Here is a 6,608-nt window from a genome sequence, read left to right as displayed (position 1 = left end):
TGTTTGACTCTTGTCTTCTATGAAATATTTGAGTTGTGACTTCAACTATATTAAACGAGAGAAAACATTGACTTTTGCCTAAAATATAACATGGTTCAAGAAGGAAAATGAGTTTATTTCCCATGACTACATGTTTGATAAGTGTTTATCACACATTTGTAGTCCAGCAAAAAGCTCTGCCTTTCTTTCCCTGACTAGTGACTTAAAGTTTGAACTACCTTGCAATGCACGTCTCTAAGCACCATTTTTGATCATTACATGGAAACACTAGAAGTATTTAAATCAAGTCCAAGTCTTAATATCAAGTTTTGAGTGAAATTTGGTAAAGACTGTCAACTTCAGTCTGAATTAAACTCTTTGCATAACTCCTGTAAAGTTCTGATTTCTCAACAGCCAGCAGGGGCTAGTTTCACCATGTTGGCATACTCGTTTAGCCCATTAGTGTTGGCAGAGTGCCAATGTATTTTAGATAAGTGTGAGCTACAATATCTGACACAAACTATATGAAGAGGCCATAAATGAGTCATCTAATTCTATGTAGAACCCATTCCCGTCTGTAGTTTGAGTTGATTCCACAAACGTGTATAGACAAGACAGCTGACAGTGTTGATCCCTGCTACGCTTGTCTCACCTCCTCAGGTCTATCAAGTCCTGTTACAGACCCAGCAGTGATGGGATGTTGGATTTTTACCAGAAACACAAATGACGTAACCTCCAGTTTGCCTGCAGGAGTACAGTTTAAAGGGCGTGTGACAAGTAGGTGTTTGCAAAACCTGGAACAAACCCAAAACTTCCTGTATTTAGAAACAATTATTCACCTGTCATCAGTACTCCCTCACCCAGTAGTGCTCCGGAGACTGAATACAGCTTTTCTATTTGACTTGTATGACAAATAGTGCATTTTATTAGCATCTCAATTAGTCATTTCATTAAATATAAATTAAATACAGGCAGCAGAGATAAATACACAGATTTGCACATATTCCTGCTACATTTCTACTGCCATAGCAGACACGTCACTAAGTCTTATCTGTTTACATTTCCCAGTATCTGCTGTATTCTTCTTCAGGGTTTATGCTGACCTATTTACTGCAGTGAGTCGACCAGATGTGAAATCATGAAGGTCAGTCAGTCACACATGATAGGGTGGTAAGATAATCAATGACTTATTGTCACAAAGAAACCTTATGTCTCTCCCTTTGGGCATCTTGTCATGACATCATTTGCAGTCATGCTCTCCTCGTGAGATCATGATGTTTAAACGCTAGAAGTGCTCTGATGATGAGTAAGTGAATGGTTTTGCTCACTGCAATTTATCTTTACTTTTCATTAGTTGGAGAACATTACCAGATGGTATTCTTGAATTTTGTTTGGCCTCTCCCCTGTAATCACAACTTGGGTGTGAATGTTCAGCAGTTACGCAGTTTAGACAGCAGATGGCAGTGAAGGTCCATTTTTATTCATATCCTGGGTAAAACAAAAGTGAGGCGTGACTTTGCTGCATGTTGCTGCATCCCAACACTAACTCTTATTAAAGCTTTTGCACAGAGCCAAATATGAACTTTTTTATGCTGACTTGTGTAACACCTTTAATAGTAAAGTTGATTTGATTTAATGGGTAAGCTATTATTGGGCTGGTGTAGTGGACATAATGACATATATGAATATTTAAATGGAAGAGAGTGCAACAGACAGGATTGTGTGTTCAGTACAGCAGTGTAAAAATGTCTGGATAAAGATGGAGCGAGCGGGGCATTAAAGTAACTGAGCGTGTAAATGTTTTATAGCAGCTTTCCTAGAATGCTGGGAAAAGATCAACTGCTGACACAGGCACATTTCCTGTCCGCATCTCAAACCTGATCTTAACATTTGCATATCACAGAGAGGAAAAAAAGAGAGGAAAAAGATGGATGGACGATGGCAAAGCCCCACCCTAATGTTCCATGCATCATATATCCTGTTTCTGTGCATGACACCACAGATCCAGCACTAGCCAAAGTAATGCTGCATCCATTAGTCAGGCTGTCCCAGTTTCATACAGTATTCTAGGTTGTGTGGAGGCACCTGATTATATACGGTGAGCCTGGAGAGCTGTTTGAGGGAACATGGAGGCCCGTGAACATGCATATAGACGTGTTTGCATTGTTATGAATTCATATATGCATGCATTAAGTCAGGGCGCACACAGACTGCCTGCTGCATGCTCATACACACTGAAGATCAAGTGTGTTTGTTATTGGAAATTTATTCCATCTCACTGCAGCCCCCTGCCTGTGATTCTGCTGAGACTGCTTTCCTCTGATATCCTTTTATTGCCTCGCCAGCGAAACACTCCCTGGCAGGGAAGCAGTGCTTGGCATGCGTGTGTGTGCAACCATATTTCATTTTCCTGTGCTTGCCGAGGTTACCGTGCACATGTGCTTGTCTGCGCAGGTTTGAGCATTGCAGCAGGTGTTTGAGAGTGAGGCACTCCAGAGACGACACAGAGGGGGACCAATTTGTCAGAAAATGCGGCTTGCTGTGTTCCTCCATTTACTACAGCTGTGTAGCTTTACAGCAGCTGCATTGGTCGGGTCACTGATCCCCCCCCCCCCCCCCCCCCCCCTCCTGCATGCAGTTTGTAACTTTCCCCAACAGATGGGGCCGCTGGGCTACACAAGCCTGTTTGGCACATTAACTGGGTGAAAGGCAAATAGAAGGCTACTACTGCTGACAGAAGGAGGCCAGCAGAGAATAATTGATCATATTCAAATACAGTAGCCGCAGCTTTTTTTGTATGCCTGTATGAGTGATTTGCATCCTACAGAGGGTGACATGTTCACTGAAGGTAATGCTCCCCCCTCTGCTCAGTTATCCCACTGTTTTAGTTTGATTGACTGACAGCTGATGTGAAGTGTTGTTTCTCTCAGTGAGATGCTGACTGACAGGAGGCTGTACAAACTGGTCAGTTGGCTCAATAATAATGTGTTGTTTTCTCTCCGTGTTTTGACACACCTCAGTAGAATCATTTATATTCTGAACCCAAGATGGCAAATGTCCCCCACCTTCCACAATCCGTAATGAGTAAAGGCTATGTCGTAGCAGCAGACTTGATAGCAGATGTAAAAAGAAGAGGAGAGTAAGCCGTGTCAGGGTTGAAAAGAAGTGTGGATGCCCCTGCAGGCATTGTCACATGTGACACATCATCGCTGTACGTTTACTCAGGAGATGTGTCTGTTGCATCAATTTCCTTATGGTTGTGGGGAGGCCGGGTGGTTTTACTCGACAAAAACCCCACACACTCTCTCGTAGCTCTTCTCTAACCGCAAGACTCGGGCACAGGCACCAAAAATACACACCCCTGTGCAATGCAGGCTTGCTCGAGCACCCTGCATGCACAGTTGACAACCCCCACCCTCCATCTCCACAGCTTGCTTTGAAGCAGTGGCAGATGGGGATCACTGTGCTCTGACTTCCTCGTGTGTCCTTGTCTCTGTACCTATTTTCCAGAGATACGGGTGTTTATTATGATTTGATTCAAATAGAATTCAAAGTGCAGCCTTTTGGCTGTGTTCTTACGATCTGTTTAACAAGGACAGCACACATCAGTTTACACAAATAAAGTAGACGTGAATTCTAACTAGAGGTCTTGGACTTGGTTAGATGTGGAAATTGAAGGACAACTTGTATATTTGATGAGTTCTTATGGTAGTGCTGCATGTGTGGTGGCTCAGTCCTGTTAAATTAATTAACTGCTGTTCATTTAATGTATGGGAAGTCCATATATAACCATATACACGCATGCCTCACTTTTTTCACACGCCAGTCACGCCATGAAAATTGTTTGACCAGCAACAATCTGACAATGTGTAGATTTTCTTTGTGCATTCATGTCATCTGACTACTTCTACACACTCAGTTGTGTGGTGTGCCTGTGGCCCGCTGTCCTCCAGCAGAGAGCCCCCCACCACCACCACCACCATAAAACCCTGCAAGGCACTGCCTGATGATTGGCAGGTATCCCATGAGAGCTGTATGTGCATGTGTGTGAGGTATATGAGCTTCAAGTGGGGGTTGGTGTGTGTGTGTGGTGATGTCAGTCATCTCAGACGACAGCAACATGTTTATTGCAAATATATTTATATATGGGGTGTGTGTGTTTTTGTTGTTTTCTGTATGTTTGTTTTATTCCATCAGAATCATGACACAGCAATTAGCCCTCTTCACATCATAGAGTGGATTTGTGTTGCTGCAGTGCTGCAGCAGTCGCTTCAGTAATAAAACAGTACTTGAGTAGAGCATGCGACAAGGTATGATGAATGATTTAGCACTTTGGGCATGCAGGCGCTGTGTGTGTGTGTGTGAGCAAAGGGGGAGGGGTCACATCACATAAAATATCTGGACTGTTGTCATTTATTCCTGCTCCTCATTTATGTAATACTGTATAAAATATGTTTGATTTAGAACTGATCGTAAATTCAGGCTTTATTAGCCTCAAATAAGATGTGCTGAAGTGTTGTTGTCCTTGAAGGTTGGGTGCTTATGCAGGGGAGCATCTTTCTGTTTATTTATTTATGTATTTCTTTTCCAGAGAGGACTGAAGCCCCAGCTGAATTAATCAATGCTGTCTTTGTGCTCCGTCCCCTGTGGGTTAATGCAGCCACATGCCTGGAGTAAATCAGATAGACTGGCAGCCAAATAAAATCATTTACCAGATCCTTCAACTGATAAGGACAGAATCAACCCAGACCCCAACAACGATATTTGGACAGCCACACGGCTGGAGGTCGATCTGAGATATGGTGTTCAGACAAAGATAAGAGGCCAACAACAAAGGGAAGAAAGAAAAACACAATAAGCCCTAAAACAAGAGTCGGGGATAACAAATGTTCTCATTCTGTTATCTTTAGTCAGCGGAATAAAAACAATGTTGGTTGGAATGAAAAATTGGCAGTGGTATTATATTGACCCAGCAGGGTTTCAGGCTATAAATCATGGTTTTCTGTACTTTTCCACTGCAGCCCCACACACAGGAACAAGCTTGGAGCCTTAAGCTGGACCATCCTGAAACAACCCAGTTGGTGTATGGGCTATAAAAAGACATAACCTACCAAATGGTCCCATCTGCTCCTGCAGTCAGGCATCACTGAGCCTAAGCCTAACATGGAAATAAACAGATCTGTTATTACCATCAAACGAGGAAGGCGAGAAGCTGCTACTCGTTAGCTGCTTTGCTTTCGGAGATGCAATAAAGAGTTATGAATCAGTCTTTATTGGATCATTATGGTCGAAGCGCTGATGATGCATTCATTTCAGCACCGTGTCACGCTATGACAATTTAGGAAGATCACACTGTCATAAAAATATAGCTAACTAAATTACGATTATATCTCTACATTAAAGGTAGTGTTGAATCAAGCCCGTGCGTAAAATACGAACATGTCGACGGGGAATAAAATGCCGCGCTTATTATCTGGAGAAATCATGACTAAGCTGATTAATATACATTTATAAAAAAACAACCACGACGATCCACTGTACGTACCGCGGCCAAACCCACCTCCAAGTGGAGATAACCCCCCACGATCACCGCCGCATTTGATAATAAAAACAACAACGAGAAGAAGAAACCTGCCTCCTGCTCGCGGGGGTGAAAAGACAGCAACAATAGGGCCCTAATCTAAAGCCATTGTCTGAATTCCCAGTCGGGGCGATTTGGAGAACAAAGGCCGGCTTGGTCCCCTCGGACGGCTCGGGACGAGACATCACTCTGATCTCCGTCTGGTAATTCCCTCCCCGGGTCCCGTCAGGGGTGACAGGCGCTGCGAGCAGGCAGGTCTGGCCTGCCGTGGTATAAGGCGACCGGGCCAAAAACAAACTAAACAAACACCGACCACCGAGGGTGTCGCGACCTCACCGGAACACCAGACAAGCAGTTTCTCCGCTGCTGCCGTTAACGCGCGTCCGTGACGGTAGCTGTATAGCTGGTGCTCAGACGCGCCTCCACCGGCTCTCTCGCCTCTCTCCCTCAACGACTTGGTGTCTGCGCTTCCCTTCCCCACAACCAGAGGGGTCGCCTTGAAACCGGCACGCTGTGAGGAGGAGGAGGGACTGGAGGAGAGGGGGGGGGCATGGGCAACTTGAAACCGCCTTAGATTTTTTTAAAGCATTTTTTAAACATTTTTTGCAGCTATGTAACGCGGAGCGGTTTACCTCCGAGGAAATGTATGGATGATAAAAACCCGCGAGAGTGTGTAACTGTGCACGAGGAGGGCCCTGGTTCACACCAAAGGTCGACCACCACCCTTTCTGAATTTTAGCATAACAGCACTAAAACGCCACTTTTTTTTCTCCTCTTCTCATGCAAATCTGTGCGTAAAACTCCACTATAGGCTACACAGAGTATACACAAGGAGACTCCCAGCGATGCTTCATTGGCCTGTTAATGCGCATTTGCATAAACCGAAAACCGGGCGTTATTCCTGGGTGAGGAATGATGTGGGGAATCACAAATACAGGATAAAGATAAAGATCTGCCTGCGCTGAGCGATGGCTCACTATTGGAGAACCCGTTCAGCAGCACCGACACAATAACACAGCAATGAGTGGAATAAAGAGGTGACATTAAT

Source organism: Echiichthys vipera (assembly GCF_963691815.1).
Source record: "Echiichthys vipera genome assembly, chromosome: 17".
NCBI classification, from domain to species: domain Eukaryota; kingdom Metazoa; phylum Chordata; class Actinopteri; order Perciformes; family Trachinidae; genus Echiichthys; species Echiichthys vipera.
The sequence above is the reverse complement of the archived record's forward strand: the minus strand, read 5'-3'. Positions refer to the sequence as shown.